Consider the following 10,671-nt stretch of genomic DNA (forward strand, 5'->3'; position numbering starts at 1 on the left):
CGATGCGACCAAGGCTATCCAAATTCGAAGACTGCTCCAAATGTGGGGACAAATGCGTCCTCCTTTTCCCTAGATTTGACTGATGGGTGGGGTGTATCCTTTGTGGCCCAACCTATCCCAGAATTCATAGTGCAGCCCAGCCAATTCTAATTTCCAAGCTCGTGTCAGCTTGACACCAGCAATATTTTTTTAATAAAGTTTGGATAACAAAGGTGAATAAAACTGAATAAAACATACCTAAAGCTGACAGACAGCTGCTAGCATATGTCATCCATCCATCCATATATGCATTAATTTTCTCAACCAGTGTTTCCTCGACTCCTGAGCAAAGATAAAGAGTCAGTTCAGACCTGCAGTTGGTCCTCGTGGTGTTTTGAACTTGAATTCAGCCTGATTTGTTTTTCATGTCTTCTCCTCCATCATCAGTTATCAGGAGAGCAGACAGTCAAAGTACAAGAATTCAAACAAACACAGAGATTCTACTTACAGAGCAGACACAGCACAGATGTTTCCTTCATCGTCCTTCTCACTCATTTGAGCTTTTTTTCTGTCACTGACACCAAGTAAAGCCCGCCCTCTTCTTCTGAGCACCAGCTTTCTATTGGTTCAAAGGCAGTGAGTGGTTAGTGTGTGTGTGTGTGTGTGTGTGGACGTCCCCCTCAGTGAGAGAGGCAGATATGAGCTGAAACACAGGAATCAAACCAGGGACGCTGCTGTTATGGAGCTGAACTGGAACCATTCAGACACTGAGGCCCTCTGAACACATTTTAATTACAGCTGTGCAGAGACACACTGATGACTGACTGGAACACTATGATTCACAGTTTACATTAACACCATCCTCACACATGTTCATATGTGGCCACTAGAGGGAGATGTTGGGCTTTAAACACTAACATGGATACAAGCAGATCAACAACGATGTTGTCATAGTTTGATTAAAAGACATTAACATAATAAATATGTCTGTATCTATTGAAAATACATTTTTTATGGTAAATGGTCTGTATTTGTATAGCACTTTACATGTTCAGTCATCCACCCATTCACACAGTGGAGATGGCAAGCCACCCTGGGGCGCACTGACAGAGGCGAGGCTGCCGGACACTGGCGCCACTGGGCCCTCTGACCACCACCAGTCAGTGAAGTATCTTGCCCAAGGACACAACAACTGGGTCTGTCCGAGCCGGGGCTTGAACCAGCAACCTTCCGATTACAAGATGAACTGCCAACTCTTGAGCCACGGTCGCCCCTCAGTGTCACTGTGGATAAAGATTCTCTTCATTTACACATATTTTTGAGATGGTAATTAAATAAGTTGTGGAGAGTGTGAGTGTTACAGAACTTTTTGGATTTTCAAATTTATGTGTTCTTCTGACATTCAGGAAATCTTGTTTTGTGCTCCTCCCTGCTCCCATTTCTAAGGTCATAACATGGAAACTATGTGTTGGCAAATATTTAGGCAGGTGTTGTTTGTGGTTTGTTGATGTGATTTCAAAAAGTAGTGCACTTTTCACCAGAGAATAATTACACCATGTTTGACGAAACACACAGTCAACAGAAAGATCTCTGACTTTCAGTCACTTGTGATTGAAATGGTTATATTTAGACATGTGCTTCATGCATCTGCTCTAATAACATATGAAGAAGGTGCTCAGCAGTGCGCTGGATGCTAGAGGCGTTTTTAAACATAAAGTGATTCCAGGAAGAAATTCCATCCATCCTTTTTCTTCCACTTATTATTGTAGATGGCAAATGCAATACATTTATGGAACTATTCAACTTCTAAAATACTCTCGGTCAATCATATCACATCTTTAAAAGTTGCTTGCAGCTCTCTTTATATTACTTTAGCAAATCACAATGTATTTTACGCCAGCGCTGGTCCAGTTGAAGAAGATAGTGTGAGTTTAAAACATAAGCTTGAATATCAGTGTGTGTGAGTGCTGTCCATGGTGCTGATCAACAGCTGGAATATCACAGGCTGAATGGACTCAGGCCCAGACTCTCTTTAGTAATACAGTGGGTTTATTTACAAGTTTGTGGTGCAACAATAGCCCAACACAGTAGTGATAAACCCCATTTCCTGCTCCATGTTGCCATTAAGTAATTTGGAGAGTGATTTATTATTTGCAGAGCTAAAATTCAATGTATTCAGAAAAAGTCTTTGTATTACAAGACAGAATCATGACCTAAAACTACAATGGAGCTCTGATAATCTACATATAGTTATAGACATGCGATATTTATTTGGTGGAAGCCCCTTAATGCCTTCATGACTTTGTTAGACGCCCCTGCTGCCACTCTGGGAACCATTATTTTGGTAAAAAGCAGTTAAACACAAATGACTTCAGGAGTCAATTGAAAGATATCACACTGTCAAAGTATTGTCATGTGAAAAGCAGCTGCTTTGCTTGGAGCTGGAATGTAAATGTGTCTTTCTCTCTATCAATATCATAGATAATTGTGATATTTGGCTCGAGCTCTATTGTATTGCTCAGTGTTACCAGTAGACGGCAGCAGACTTTATATGTGACTCATTTCCTTTTAACCACACGAGGAAAATAAGTGAGAGCAAAGATTTATTATTCACACGCAGAAATTAAGTAGTAGCTGAGGGAACAAGAACAAGGTGTTTGAGTCATACTTAAATATAAACAGTGAAGCTCTGGCCATGAAACACATTAACATATTTATATTCTTTGTCACTGCAGCAAAATACACATTTAAATTTTCAGTTAAAAATATATCCTCATATGGTTTTTGAAGTTTTGAATCATTTTAGTTTATATCAGTGAAAAATTAACATGTGGATGTCTTCTGGTCTCAGGTGCTGGGGGCCAGTTAGAGACCAGCAGCTGGACGTCCGTGGTTGGACTTCACTGAAGAGTAGATGGTCTCTGGCTGTGGTTTAAAGTCTGAACACAAACACACACATTTCAAACAACAGGAAACATCATTACAAACTTCATAGTTCTTGGTGACTTTGTTGAAAGATTAAGTCACATTTCTAAATGTCCTGTGATAAACTGGTGTAGCCGACCTCTCACCAGGAACAGCTCCAGCTCCCATGTGAAACAGTGAAGCAGTAACAGTGAGCAGTGGTGCAGCACCTGTGTGAAGCGAGGTGCTTCACAGCCGTGTCAGAGTGAGCAACTAACAGGCCCACAACATTTTAAGCAAGTGTGAGGGTGAAAGTGGGCTCACATGTGGGTATATTTAGTGTGACCTTTGTATGACATATTAAAAATAGTAGCTTTTAAGTCTTAAGTCGCATAGATATCATGACACATTTGATTTAATTAACCTTGTAGCCTGTACACTGGTGTAAAATCAGTCTCTTTAGGACATGGCTGTCTGAGTTAATGAACAACTGGTGAAAATATAACTTTGATTTATGTGTTATTTAATGATTTTAAAGGACTTTTTATTTGTCTGTGTATATTATTTAACAGGCTGATTTTCTACACATTTTAGTATGATTTAAATTTCAGAAAATGTTCAGTCGTTGTGTTAAAGAGTTGTCTGGGTCAGCTCTTTAGACCTGTTTTAATTTAACTGCCAAGCAAGTGTGCCTAATATTAATGTTGGTGTTTGGCCTCTGCAAACATTAGAACTGTTTTGGTATGTACTTTTCATAGAACCAAAACCCCACCTAGTTTGGTCAAAACTGGGGTACCAAGCTTTAGACACAGCATAGACCAGTTAGACCACAGCTAAAAAGACTGTGTGCAGATTGACCTATGTATGTAACGTTTGTAAATAGCTGTAGCTTTTCATGGTCTTTCTTTTTCCATTTCTCGATGCTTCTGCTGAGAAACAAATGACTAGCTGATGATGACCAACCAGAGAGCTGGCACCTTTTTCAGTGCAGGCTGAGACTTGACCACAGCGCAAGTTCTCAAAATATAAACAGTGTCATTGCCCACACCAGAACAGAGACGTGTCATCAGCTTCAAACTAAACTACAGGAAGTAGCTGCTGTGGTGTTAGAACTCTTTTTATGCCCTTCATATTAACAACACTTTCACCCTGATAACAAACTGTGTGCACTGAAGCCACAGAGCAGTATAACTGAATTTAATTGAATTCATATTTTTATATAGCAGCTGCTCACAAAAACATGAATACACTGATGCAGACCTCTGGATGAGTCTATGTTATTTGTTAAGGTCCAGCGTGGCCCAAAGAAAATTGCAGATGTTTCATATTTGTACTCCCTCCAAGAGGAAGCGCAAACACTGGGATCTCATTAACGTGGACAGTGGACTCTGATGATGCTTGCTTGGAGTAAAAGGGGAGGGGCAACGGTTATTGTGGTGATGATAAATGGTAAATGATTCTTATATAGAGCTTTTCTACACCGAGCACTCAAAGCACTTTACACAACTTGCCTCATTCACCCATTCACACAAACACTTTTTCCTTATGATGTTTCTATTTGTGTGCTTCTATCTAACATTCATGCACATTCATACTCCAGTGGATGCATCGGAGAGCAACTTAGGGTTATTATCTTGCCCAAGGTTATTTGGCATCCAGACTGGGGATCCAGTCCTTCCACCCAACCTTCTGATTAGTGGGCGTCCTGCTCTACCATCCCAGTCTTAAAGTGTGGTCAGTCTTATCAATGAGATCACTGAAGTTGTTTGGTCAAAATATTTGTGGAATTTGTTTTATATTAAATGATCATATTAAAACAATGAGTTTATGAAGGCAAGTCTTTAACCTATAATCATATTATTGAATCCATATTTGAGGAGAGGGGTTTTATCAAGGAAAATGGTTTCACAGTTTTGAATATGCAAGTTGTTTATGCACACTTTGTTGTTCAGGGAAACTCAGTGATAAGGATCAACGGTCAAAAGACGTAAATCCCTGCCTGTATATGTTATAGATTGAGTCTAAGGTATATCAAAGTTTGTATGACTAAACTTCAGGTCTGCATTTTACACAGATGACCATCAAATCCTGATCAGAGGCTATGTGATTGGTGGTCATTTTAGCTACAGCTTTAGAATTTTTACTCTCTCTACTTGGGGCTTTGTATCTAACGTAGCCATTAGCATATGACCTTAAATCAAGGTCAAGGTCAAGCTTATTTATATAGCACATTTCCAAAAGCTCATGCTGCACAAAGTGCTTTGCAAACTAAAATGCAACTAAAAAAGTAAAATGTACAACAATTTTGCAATTAAATATAAAAAAGAAGACAATAAAACAATAAGACAATAGAAAGAACTAAAACAACAATGTGTGGGTTACCTCGTGCTGAAATCCAACAAATGTGCAGATCTAATATTTAGAGGCAGACTATTACAGAGTGTGGGACCTGCCACACAGAAGGCTCTGTTTAGACCATGGAATAGATAACATACGTTTGGAACTGGACCGCACGGTTCTCTCTGGAGCATGAATAAATAGGAGCTCGAATAGGGAAGAGGGGGCTCAGCCTTTTAGATCAAAATCAAGGTGGGCCTGCAACTGTATATAGATCACTTCCTCCAGAACTCTTGAAAGAAAATGGGAGCGTTTCATCCATCTACACTTTTACATGCTCCACAGTGTCCTCAAATAACTTTATTTTAATAAGCCATAAAATGTCTGTGCACAGAATCAAAAGCTCAAACTTTTCTGAAGTATGAGATAAAGCATTTCATTAAAAACAAACAACAACATCTGTACAACCATTAAAGAATCTTGTAACAAAACACCCAGAATTACCTCGAGTTTGTTTGGTTGATATTTGGATGTCACCATATGTGATGTCATCTTCTACAGGTTCATCTTCATCTGGTGAAATGATCCAAATTCAACAGCAACATGTTTCACTTAAAAACTCTAAAGTTAGGATTTTAATAAAAAAAAATGATATACAAAGAAATATTCGTAGATTTGTACAATGTTGAGTTACTTCCATGGGGATCAAACATCAATGCAAAACCATCAAATCATTATTGATGTAAAGACTATAACATGTAGATTAACATGAACTTCAAATCTAAAATCAAAAAGTCTGAGTCAGTCTCACCTTCAGGTTTCCTGTGAACACATCGTCTCACCAGCAGAACCAGTAACACCAGTAGAACCACAACACAGGAGGATCCAACACATGACAACAGAGAGAGAAGAGGAAGAGAGAGTGGTCGAGGAAGAGTGATGGAGGTGAAAGCTGGAGGAGAGGTGGATGTAGGTGGAGCTGTGGATGTAGGTGGAGGTGTGGATGTAGGTGGAGGTGTGGTGGTGTTTCTCTCTAAAATAAAGCAAACACAGTCATTAAGTTGTCGTCACATTGTGAATGTTGAAAGCTGCAGAAACACAGACAGGTGAGTGTGTCACCTGTGACAGTGATCCAGCTGGATGGAGACTCTCCATGACCGCTGATGTCACACTTGTAGAGGCCTTCATCAGACCTGGAAACATGCTGGATGGTCATGTGACCTGTAGGCTGCTTCCTGATGAGGGAGCCATCTTTATAGAAAGCAGCTGGGAGGTTGGAGGGAGTGGTCTTTGTTTTACAGAGCAGAGTGACGTCATCTCCCTCCATCACAGGGAGGACAGGACTCTGCAGGATCACTGATCCACCTCAACACAGAGACAAACTACAGCATTTCATCCATTTACACACAGCTTCATCAACACTAACTCCACACACTCAGCTTACCAGTGACTGTCAGGTTAACCATGTTACTGATGGGACCCTCTCTGGACTCACACCAGTAAACTCCACTGTCTCGTTCAACGATGTAACTGATGTCACAGGATAAATTAGCGGATGTTCCCCATCCATTTCCACAGTGACTGTTATTTCCTTTGCTTGTGTTTCTCCTCAGAGTCCATCCAGCAGAGCTGTCGTCCTCCTCACAGCTCAGAGTCACAAAGACTCCTTCAAAGATCTGAGAGCTGCTGGGACTCACAGTCAGACGAGCTGTGAGGGTTAAAATGAAAAATATTTAATTTGTTATATCAAATATTTTTGTTAAAACATTTATAATTCTGTGATTAATGCTTAATTGAATCAGTTTTATATTTGAAATCAGGCTGCAGACGTGGACGCGCCAAAAAGAAGACAGTGAAAGTACACCCTGAGGGAAGACGATGAGAAAAAAGAACTCCACCCATACTGAGCTCCTAGAGGAAAACAAATTGAGAACAGAAAAAGATCTCGGCACAGAAAGGCAAATGAATCTTCATATTTTAACACCATAGAATCACATGACAAACAGTAGGGGTGGGTAAATGGGATGAGAGTGAGCCGGTGTAGACAGCAGCATCCCTGCACTTGTCCAGTCAACCCACCATCGAGAGAGGGTGTCGGAGGCATTTGGAGGGGGGAGGGCGGATGAGTATATATGTGTGTGTTTGTGTGCGTGTGTGTGTGTCCTGTGTTCAGCTGAGAAAGTGTCCCTTCACCTGGTTAAGCAAAAGTAAACAGTCTTGCAGCGGGCGCAGGTGGCCTTGAAACATGTGGCACAGAGAGTCTAAACACAGTCCCGTTATTAAGGAGAAGAATTTGTTGTTAGAGCCTTCTGGCAGCGACATGGGAGAAATTATGGTTGTTTGGGTTTAGTGCAAACAAACTGCATTACATTTTTACAGCTGATCTCATGTCCGTCACTGGTCACCAGGTCTGTAAATTTCCAGTTGAAGAGTCGTGTTATTCCTTGGTTTCATGTGTCAGCAGCTCACTTGGTTTTGGTTTCTGTAGTATTCTGAGCTTTTACTGAGTCCGAGTTCTCGCGTTTGCCATGTGTGTATATTGTTGTTTGAGTTCTTGTGCTGTGTTTCCCCTCGTGTTTTGTGCTGTTATGTTTATCTGTGTTCCCCACCCAGCTCCTCTGTGCACTTCCTGTTTTACTGTGATAGTATTAATAGTCAGTGTACTCAGTTTTGCATCCTCCCTTTCTCCTCATGTGTAATTATCCTCAGCCGTGTCTCCCAGCTGTTCCCTCTTTGCCCTGTTGACCTTCTGTATTTATTGTCTGTGCTTGCTTCTGTTCATTGTCACGTCATTAACTTCCATAGCCTCAGACCTGCTGTGTGTTTTAATTCTAGTTCGGTTTCTAGCCCTCCTAGTTTTGTTCTGTTTTTGACTTATGCCTGCAATAATGCAGTGGACCTCGAGTTTAAGTTCTGCCTCTACGAGTCTGCATATTGGGTCCTTTTCCTGCCTGCATACAGACATGACAGTCGTGAGCTTCTCCAAGATCTTTCCATTTTATGTTCAATAAGCACCGTCTACGTGCTCATGGCCCTCCCCATCGCTTCAATCATAGCGGCTAGCCTTGTGGAGTTTCGATCAGCCATAAGAGCTTTCTTTAATATCAGTAAGCCAGGGCCGAGCCAGCTCCGATCAGCAAGAGCCCTGTTATCACGGTTCAGAATAGGTATACATCTTCTATGTCCTAAATTGACAGTCCCACCAGGCACACGCCAGTGCTGCCACCCGTCCATCGTGTATCCGGCAGAAAACATCCCACCAGGACAATTGGGCTCTCCCAAACTCAGGCTTGTCGTCCATAAAAAGGTGTCAATCGCGTTCAGAGACCAGTTGAAATAATCCATATTTTTTAGGGTTTAGAGAACAAGAGAGAGACTCTCTGAGGGTTAGAGTAGACAAGACAAGACAAGGACATGAGTAGCGCAAACAGGGAAGATAAGATGAGCGGGAGGGAGAAAAGATGCGACTGAATCTGTCAAGAGCCAAGAGCCTAGAGTTTCATGTGTGGCAGAAGAAGGTTACTGACCTTGGGTTGTTGTGCAGCTCAGCAGTGAGATCAGAACTAAAGAGAAATGACACTCAGGTTGATTTGAGGTGAGCATAATGTAGCCAATCTATCATATATTTATACTGATGTAGACCGGGGCCCTGGGTTCTTTTCTCTTAATACAGTATGTATTTAAACTCAAGATGGTGTAACTTAAATTACCTCCAGAAAATCTAAATTCCCTAGGGTCAATAATGAGACCGACATATGAACTACTTATAGCTCCTGGGCTGAGTGCCCCGGGCACAACGCATATATTCTGCAGCTGTTCCTGACATCTTCTGTTCTGAGTTCTGGTTACTTGACTTTATAGAAATACTACACACCATGAACACAATGAATACACAGTATTTAAACTTGAATGTGTCTGTTAACTGATATTACAATATAAATATTATTATATGTATTGTACAGTGTAGCAGCAAATTTAAATGCAACTTTAAATGTAACTTTATAACTTTATAACATTTATAAAGATAACCTCCCACTTCAATGATAGCAAGGACGCAAGAAGCCTATGGCAAGGCATCCAGGCTATTACAGACTACAAGCCTGTAGCGCGTAGCTGTGAGAGCGACACCACTCTGCTCAACAACCTGAACAGCTTCTTTGCACGATTTGAAGCACAGAACAACACACGCCCACAGAAAACACCACCACCTCCACACGACCAGCCTCTGTGCCTGTCTGCTGCCAGCGTGAAGAGGACACTCATCACCATCAACGCCCGGAAAGCAGCGGGTCCAGATAACATCCCTGGTAGTGTGCTGAAAGACTGCGCAGAGGAGCTGAAGAATGTCTTCACAGACATCTTTAACACCTCCCTGAGGCAAGCCACTGTCCCATCATGCTTCAAGACTGCCACCATCATACCTGTGCCAAAGAAACCATCCCCAGCCTGTTTCAATGACTACCGCCCCGTGGCACTGACACCCATTATTATGAAGTGCTTTGAACGACTAGTCATGTCACACATCAAATCCACCCTACCTCCCACCCTGGACCCACACCAGTTCGCATACAGAGCGAAACGATCCACAGAGGATGCAATCTGCTCTGCCCTCCACCCAGCCCTAACTCATCTGGACAAGAAAGACTCATATGTGAGAATGCTGTTCATAGACTTTAGCTCAGCATTCAACACCATAATACCACAACAACTCATCTGTAAACTGGACAGACTGGGCCTCAGCACCTCCCTCTGCAACTGGCTGCTGGATTTCCTCAGCCAGAGGCCTCAAGCGGTGCGTGTGGGCAACAAGGTCTCAAACAGCATCACCCTGAGCACGGGGGCTCCACAAGGCTGTGTGCTCAGTCCTCTGCTCTTCACCCTGTTGACACATGACTGCACACCAACCTACAGCTCCAACCACCTTGTGAAGTTTGCGGACGACACAACGCTGGTGGGGCTCATCACCAAGGGCGATGAGACCCACTACAGGAAAGAGGTTGAGCTCCTGACCACGTGGTGCAGAGACAACAACCTCCTGCTAAATGTCAGTAAGACCAAGGAGATTATTGTCAACTTCCAGAGAGGCCACACCTGTCACCCCCCATTGACCATCGACGGCGCTGCGGTGGAGAGGGTGAGCAGCACCAAGTTCCTGGGGGTGCACATCAGTGAGGACCTCTCTTGGACCACCAACACAGCATCACTGGCCAAGAAAGCACAACAGCGCCTCTACTTCCTGCGCAAACTCAAGCGGGCAAGTGCTCCACCACCCATCCTGACTACATTCTACAGAGGAACTATTGAAAGTATCCTCTCCAGCTGCATCACTGTGTGGGGCGGTAGCTGCACTGACTATAACAGGAAAGCTCTACAACGCATTGTGAGAACAGCTGAGAGGATAGTTGGTGTACCACTCCCCTCCCTGCAAGACATTTACACCACTCGCCTCAC

The 10,671-nt window shown here is 42.5% G+C and overlaps 1 long non-coding RNA gene across 1 annotated transcript; it reads right to left on the minus strand.

The window, feature by feature from the left end:
• Positions 1-2,280: 2,280 nt before the first annotated feature.
• On the minus strand, positions 2,281-6,221 carry LOC121813096. The gene is made up of 3 exons (XR_006053509.1): positions 6,032-6,221; positions 5,725-5,793; positions 2,281-2,918 (listed from the first exon to the last, which is right to left on the minus strand). It is a non-coding gene; the product is annotated as an uncharacterized LOC121813096 (long non-coding RNA).
• Between the last annotated feature and the right edge of the window lie 4,450 nt (positions 6,222-10,671).

The sequence above is a fragment of the Haplochromis burtoni genome, unplaced genomic scaffold (assembly GCF_018398535.1).
Source record: "Haplochromis burtoni strain Fernald_Lab_line unplaced genomic scaffold, NCSU_Asbu1 Contig_1135, whole genome shotgun sequence".
Classification (NCBI taxonomy): domain Eukaryota; kingdom Metazoa; phylum Chordata; class Actinopteri; order Cichliformes; family Cichlidae; genus Haplochromis; species Haplochromis burtoni.